Source organism: Dendropsophus ebraccatus, chromosome 5 (assembly GCF_027789765.1).
Source record: "Dendropsophus ebraccatus isolate aDenEbr1 chromosome 5, aDenEbr1.pat, whole genome shotgun sequence".
Taxonomy (NCBI): Eukaryota; Metazoa; Chordata; class Amphibia; order Anura; family Hylidae; genus Dendropsophus; species Dendropsophus ebraccatus.
The window spans coordinates 118,218,583-118,226,546 of record NC_091458.1 but is presented as its reverse complement, the minus strand read 5'-3'; positions in this window follow the sequence as shown (position 1 = coordinate 118,226,546).

Below are 7,964 nucleotides of genomic sequence, written 5' to 3'. Positions count from 1 at the left end.
TACTCCAGATGAGGCCGCACCAAAGCTTTATAAAGCGGTAATATTATATCCCTGTCCCGAGAGTCCATGCCTGTTTTAATGCATGACAATATCCTGCTGGCCTTAGAAGCAGCTGACTGACATTGTGTACTGTTCTGTAGTCTATTATCTACAAGTACACCCAGATCCTTCTCTATCAGTGACTCTCCCAGAGTAACTCCCCCCAGGACATATGATGCATGCGGGTTATTAGTACCCAGGTGCATAACTTTACATTTATCCACATTGAACCTCATTTGTCAAGTGGATGCCCAAACACTAGGTGTGTCTAAGTCATCCTGTAACATCTGCACATCCTCCATAGACTGTACTGTACTACAAAGCTTGGTGTCATCTGCAAAGATAGAAACATTGCTGTTAATTCCATTCTCAATATCATTAATAAACAAGTTAAACAGAAGAGGGCCCAGTACTGACCCTTGGGGTACACCACTTATTACCGGGGACCATTCGGAGTAGGAATCATTGACCACCACTCTCTGGGTACGATTATTAAGCCAGTTTTCAATCCAGTTACACATTAAATTTTCCAAACCGATAGACTTTAACTTACCCATCAGACGTCCATGAGGAACTGTGTCAAACGCTTTTGCAAAATCCAGGTACACTATATCCACAGCTGCGCCCCCATCCAGGCTTCTACTCAAATCTTCGTAGAAACATATCAGGTTGGTTTGACAGCTTCTGTCCTTAGTAAAACCATGCTGGTTATCACTTATAATACTATTAGCCACTACATATTCCTGGATGTAGTCCCTTATAAGCCCCTCAAATAGTTTCCCCACAATGGACGTTAAGCTTACGGGTCTATAGTTACCTGGGGAAGTTCGAGAGCCCTTTTTGAAGATCGGCATTACATTTGCCTTACGACAGTCCCTCGGCACAACACCAGTAAGCAAAGAATCACGGAATATTTCATACAAGGGTAGAGAAATTACAGAACTAGTTATTCCTTATATACAAGTAATTTGGATTGGATAGTATGTTTCCAGAAAGAATTATGCGCGTAATTCAAGGTTTCACTGTAATGAAGTAATGAACTGTTACAATGATTATAAATGTAAATTTTTAAAAATAAAGTATTAATGTTAGGAATGTGACGGTCCGTGCCGGGCAGCCGAGGAGGCGCTGAGTTTGTCTGTTGTTTGCACTGAATGTTGTCTTAATTGTGTCTTACTTTCCAGCCACACCTGGCTTGTCTGACAGACTTCTGGCGGTGCAGGGGTTACTGCACTGCTAGGTCTGTACAGCTGAACTTGGTGCTGAAATTAGAGCTGCTCCAATCAGCTGCTGGACTAATGCTGCGTTTACACGTAACGATTATCGTGCGAATTTGCGCGATAACGATCGAATTCGAATGATAATCGTACATATAAACACAGCGAACGATCAAACGACGTGAGAGAAATCGTTCATTTTGATCTTTGAACATGTTCTCAAATCGTCGTTGATCGTTCGCAAAAAATTCGTAGATCGTTCTGTGTGAACAGTCGTTCGCCGATTTAACCAATGTGTGAGATAGGCTTAAGCGATCGCAAAAAAAATTTCCGTACGATATATCGTACCGTCTAAATGCTGATCGTTATGGAAAAAAAAAATGTTACTCCGACATCGTTAATCGTACAATCGGACCAATTATCGTTTCGTGTAAACGCACGATAAGAGTCCATTTACACAGAAAGATTTTCTGACAGATTATCTACCAAAGATTTGAAGCAAAAGCCAGGAATGGATTTGAAAAGAGAAGAAATCTCAGTCTTTCCTTTATGACCTGATCTCTGTTTATAGTCTGTGCCTGGCTTTGGCTTCAAATCTTTGGCAGATAATCTATCTGTGTAAATGGACCTTAAGGCTCTGATCCTGGATAAAAAAACAGTCAGTTTCTCACCTCCCTGCTGGCTATTATTTGTTACTTGTCCCAGCTCCCCTGTGCCTTTCCCAGCATTCCCCTGTCCTAATACCCTTGCTATTGCTCTGCCGTTGCCGTTGTCCGTTTGGTTTTGACTTGGCTAGCTGACTTTCCTCCATTTTGTTTGTTTGTCTGTCTACATTCTGTGTGTTCACCTACTCAGTGTAGGGACCGACTCCGTGGTTGTCCCTGTGCAGTGTCCCAGAACAGCCCTTCTTATGCTTATACTTTTATTATAACTAGTTCTGTTCTGGAAAACTATGGTCCACTGCAAACTGCGTGTATTGTGTCACCCCTGCAGTATTCAGGTCTGCTATTTCATTCATTTATTGCATGTGTATTCAGGTATCAGTGCCTAATGGTATTATGTCGCCTCCTAGTGTTCAAGTATGGTACTTCTCATGTATATTTCTGTGTATATGCCTAATGGTGTGATGATGCAATGGCTGGATGTCACGTGACTATGCCCTGCTTCCATGGTAACTCCAATGGTCATCGAGCTTTTGGCTGGGGTTTACCATGTAACTTCCTGTTCTACCTCAGTCTTCTTCTCCACCTTCAGGAGACAAGTTCTGAGTCTATCTCCTGCCCCATAGGGGATAGGTTGTGTGTCTGTCCTCTCTCCCTGCTAAGAGAGGGGCCTGCGTGTGCTCTGCTGCTCCAGTCCACTGGCTGTGTTCCTGTCTCAAGTCTCAAGATTCTCATCTGGGTGTCGATCCTTCAGTCATTCTTCAGTTCCTCTCATCATCATCTTCTCTAATTATCAACAGCAAGTATTTCTTTCAAGTCTCATTCCACCCAGCATCTCATCTTCAGTTTCACTACTACTCCCATCATTCAGCACGCTACTCTCACAGCCTATTGCAGCATCACCCATTACTCTGCTTTATTCAAGATTGCCTTATTCCCGGTTGCATCCGGAGAGACTGTTGCTACTGGTTACCACCGTTACAATAAATATACAACTACTGTTGTTTCTGAACCTTGGCATTGGTGTGATAATTGGTGCCCTGAATAAGGACAACGAAGAATCGCATGCCCAGTATTCCCGCATGGTCAGGAGCCCGGTTTCCAGCTGTATCACCCTCGTGCCTACACCGTGACAACACTATATCCTACAGCTGCCCCGGTTCCTGCCTGTTAGCACCAACTGTACTGCGGAGTGGCCCCTAGGGCCCAGGGCATAGCACCCGCCCATTTAGGGCCGTGCGTGGCAAGTAGGCAGGGACATTGGTTGGGGCAAGTTCAGGGCTCACTGTCTTGTCCGTGTCTCCCTAGCCTGACAATTAATTTATATGATAATACAACCACATTTTGCATTCTTATAGTGAAAATATTCAAATAAGACAATCTCACTTCACTTCCAAATATATGCGTGTCTAGTACTGGTTTTGGTGTTTTGTTTGGGCCATAGAAACCTTTTTCTAAAGCAGATCAGTCATCAGATTATGATCACCCATGTAGGGGCTTCCAAAAGTAGCATAAACTGCTTTTGTTATCTAGTAAGCAGTGTCAGAGAGGCTCTCCCAAGCTCCTGATCTGCTGTAAGTTGTAACACCTCCTCCTCTGACCTCCTTACCTGAAGCTCAGCTTGCATCTGATTTTCAACCAATCAGGGTCAAGTATAGGAGAGGGGGCGAGGAGGTGCCACAGCTTGCAGCAGATCAGGAGCTTGGGAAAACCTCTCTGACGCTTTTCACTAGAGAATAAAAGCAGTTTATTCTATGACCTGGAAGCATAAATGGAAAAATGAAAGGGACTGTGTGTGTCTCTTTGACCATACAGCTATCTTTACAGTGTTAGCAGTTGTGAATTCTGAGAGATTCCCTTTAAACTCTGGTTTATACACAAGTGAATTAGCTAACTGATGGAGCTCCTGCAGCAGATATGGGTTGAGTGGAAGTTTGCCACCTTGTAGAATCTGTTTACTTATGTCTGCAAGCCATGATCACCCAAAAAGGAGAACCAACCTGTTTATAATGCAGTAATAATTTAGTGTATATTTTGTTTAAAATGACACCAAACTTGTTGATAATTCACAAAAATGAATAATTTGTATCTTGTAAATAGCCTTGTTTAGATGCCTTGACGCACATGTACAGGAAGAGCGCCTCTACGGAGATGGGCTGCTGTTCCTGTGCATGTGTGTCAAAGACTGGCCTGAACATGTATAGTAGGTACTGGTACTCTGGGGGGGGGGGGGGATTCAACTTCTCCAAAACAGCAGGACCTAGAAGAATAAGAAGACCGGCACTAGAAAGATAAGGTGTGCAGCTGCAGGGGGATATCAGTAGGTTTGTTTGACATTAAGTGTCTCAAAGAAATGCACAGACACAAAAAGTTGCTTCTGGTCCACACAGTAGTGTGGTCACATGTCATAACAAAAAAAAAATCACTGCAATACTGCTTCAAGACACTTAGCTACACAAGTCAGTTATCCAAATATGTGTGTTGAGTGAGTTTAAGCTGAGGAATACCTTTACATCTAAAAGTTTAGCCAGGGAAACTAAATTGACAAGGACAGCAGTAATCTCTGAGTATTCTAACACTAGATGTCACTATAAGACTATGGAAATAATGCTTATTCTGGCTATGAAATCCTGCCAGCTGTAATGCAGTACATATCTTTCCACTGTGAGCCAAATAATGCAGTATTTTATGTTTACTGTTACTGCGGATGGTTGTTTTCTGTAGGTGATATTTTTAGATTCAAATCATTCCCACCTGTTACTGCATAAAACATCCATTAGGTAATGAAGGCAGTTTATTTAATAAAGGGTACCTATAATTTAAACAAAATTCTGACATGTCATAGAGGTCAGGTCTGAGTCCGGGTGCTGAGACCCCCGCTGATTGTTAGAATGAAGGGGCAGTAGCGCGCTCTCTGCCTTTTCATCTCCGTCTCACCCCTAAAGTAGCAGTTGATGAAAGAATAGTGGAACCCTATGGACTTCCAGTAACCATTGTATCGGAAGTTCCATAGGGCTCCATTATAATTCCGTTGGCTGCTACTGTACCAGTGAAATAGAGATGAAGAAGCAGAGTGCGTTACTGTGCATGTCTGCCCTTTTATTCTAACAATCTGCAGGGTTTCAGCACCTGGACCCCAACCGATACAAACTTCTGACATGTCGCTATGATGTGAAATGATATTCTACTTTGTTTAAATCATATTTTACTTTTGATAACGTTAAATGTAGTGTATAACGAGTCATAGTAATGTGAGAGATATACTGTATAAAAATTCATAACCTACAGAAAAAATACAAACAATGGAGGGGGGCATCATTCCCGTGCTCAGCGGATGTTAGCAAAACTCACAGGTTTTTGTGGAAACCAGCTGGTTTGTGCAAAAATCTGTGACTTTTTTGCTGATGTACACCCTAAGGCCCCGTTCACACTGAGCAAAAAAGCAGCCGTGCTCAGTGTGCTGCTTTGAGTGAAGGAGAGGGTGCGCGTGCGCGTTCCTCCCCTCTCCACGCAAAGAAATGACATGTCATTTATCTGAGCTAAGAGAGGCGGCAGCAGAGGAGCGTGCAACTTTTTTTTAATCTGCCTGTATTGAGTATTCACCCAAAAGTTTGCATAATCCGGGATTAGAGCCCAATTTATCATTTGTGACAAAAAGGTGCAGGCTTACGTCTGGTCAGTACCAGGCAATTATGCTTGCGCAGTTTTTGCATTTTTGCGACTTTTTGTGCGAATTTTTTGCGACTTTTTACTTAGATACATTTACTATGGCAGTGCTACATGTTAATAAATCAGTCACAAGATATTGGAACAAAATACACACCAATCCCCATTAGAATAGTTGCACTTAGTAGTGCTCCTTAGTAAATGTCCCTCTTAGTGTGCTGTAACAACCTCTGAAATGGTGGAGACTTAAAGCACAGGCCGCAAGTGAAACACAACATGGGTATGCTATCCATCTAACCCTGGCCTCCTCTGACAGGCTGTTATAGCTCTCACGTTGTCAAATACCAGCACTAACCACTTCTGAAGAACTTTGAAGTTTATTGTAGAATTACACTTGTATCTGCACATTGGCATATGTGATTGTACAATAAACTTCAAAGTTCAGAAGTGGTGAGTGCTGGGATTTGTCTTTGCTTGACATGTATAGAAGTGTTCCCTCCACGGGCACTGCCAAATCTATGTAGTGCTGCCATTCCTATTCCATTGCTTGCATTCTCACTGTCATATATCAGTGAGAGCCCATCATCCCTGGTGACTTCTAAGCAGACATCAGGTCACTACTTAGGTTTATGTCTTCCCACTCTTAGCCCTAATAAACTCTACACTGTTCTTATGGATGTCTGCCCATACAATCATCATAGATACATTTCAGCAGCTCCACCCTCATAGCTGGCCTTTTTTAATGGGACACATGCACTTCACCCAAGGGCCCACCATGTTTCAGGTCATATGTTCCCTAGACTGCATGTGTTGATCCTACTGAAACACCTCTGTACAAACAACATAACAACGTAATACACAGTTTGGTGTCACACACATGGAAACAAGCCACAATAGATATCTGCACTTATTATTATTAGGCTGTTTTAAAGTGATAGTGTCACCCCCTTTGCATATAAGGAGTTCTTAGCACCATTCTTAAGCTTATATTCTGGGCATTTCCTATCTTACTGTATAAAGGATTTCTTGATGGTCTCTCCCCTGATAAATGCATGTTATTGTTGGTGGACAGTGCCGTAGGGGCCATCAACATCTACTCCACGCCCCCTCCACAGCCATTGAAATGGGCTGACCTTGAGGCTTAGGCAATTACATCACAGAGGGGAGGGGCCTATTGGGGCACCCATGGCACTGTCAACCAACAATAACATGCATTTTTGAGGGGAGAGACCACGGCGCAGGGAAGCCAGTGCTGCGTTCCTTTTTTTGAACCACAAGCCAATTTCAGCGTATAGCACCGTTCTATTCATGGGCACCGGCAGGGCTAAAGCACTGAAGGCGGGCAGGCCCCCAGTGGGAAGAAACCTCCGTCCCTCTGTGATACAGGGGTGGGTGTTTCCTCTCACTGGGGGCCGGACGGCCAGCCTCCAGTGCTTCAGTCCCGGCCGGTGCCCAGGAATAGAATGGCACCATACACAGGAACTAGGCCGCGGTTGAAAAAAAGGACTGCACTGGCACCGTACTTTCCATGTGAAAAACTTGAAGCCAATGTACTTCTGGTACATTCACTTTAAGAATGGTGCTGAAAACTCCCTATATGGAAAGGGGGTGACAATATCTATTTAAAGGGGCACATCACTCCAACTTCCACTCCTGTCAGGCAGGTCCCCTAAAGCCATACGGGATATTCACCATTAATAATAACATTTTAAATCACAAAATAATGAAGGGCAAATATTACAGCACTAGGGTATGTTCCCACATAATATTTTGGTCAAAAATCAATCAATCAATCTATCTATCCATCTACCTTCTATCTATCTATCTATCTATCTATCTATCTATCTATCTATCTATCTATCTATCTATCTATCTATCCATTAGATGAACACAGTGAAGGTGTCATGATCGCGCCTGAAAAGGCATCAGTGCCACCCTCTGCTGCGAAGATTAGACCTCTGCGCCAAAGACTGCGATTTTGGCCATAATCTTCCATTTATTCTGTGTTTAGTTTGCCTTGTTTTTGCCCTGTCTGAACTGTGTCTTATTCCTTCTGGTCTGCTAATTGTTTTCCCTGCCCCACCCGTGTCTGTTCTGCTAAGTTTCCTCTGGTCTTGTAACAGTTAACCTGCCTTTGCCTCAGTGATTGACAGCTGGTCCCTCCTATCATCTTCTGGACTTGGTTCCTGGTCTCCTATTTAAGATTTCAGCTTCTGCCTGTGCCTTGCCGGTTATTGACTTAGTCTCTGCCTGCTTGTGTGTTCTGTTTTCTGTTTTCTCCTGATTCCTGTTTTGTATCTCTGACCTCGCTTGCTTGCTGCCTGCCCCTGATCATATTGCCTGTTTTCTGACTACTCTTTTGGATCCTGATTTTGTACCT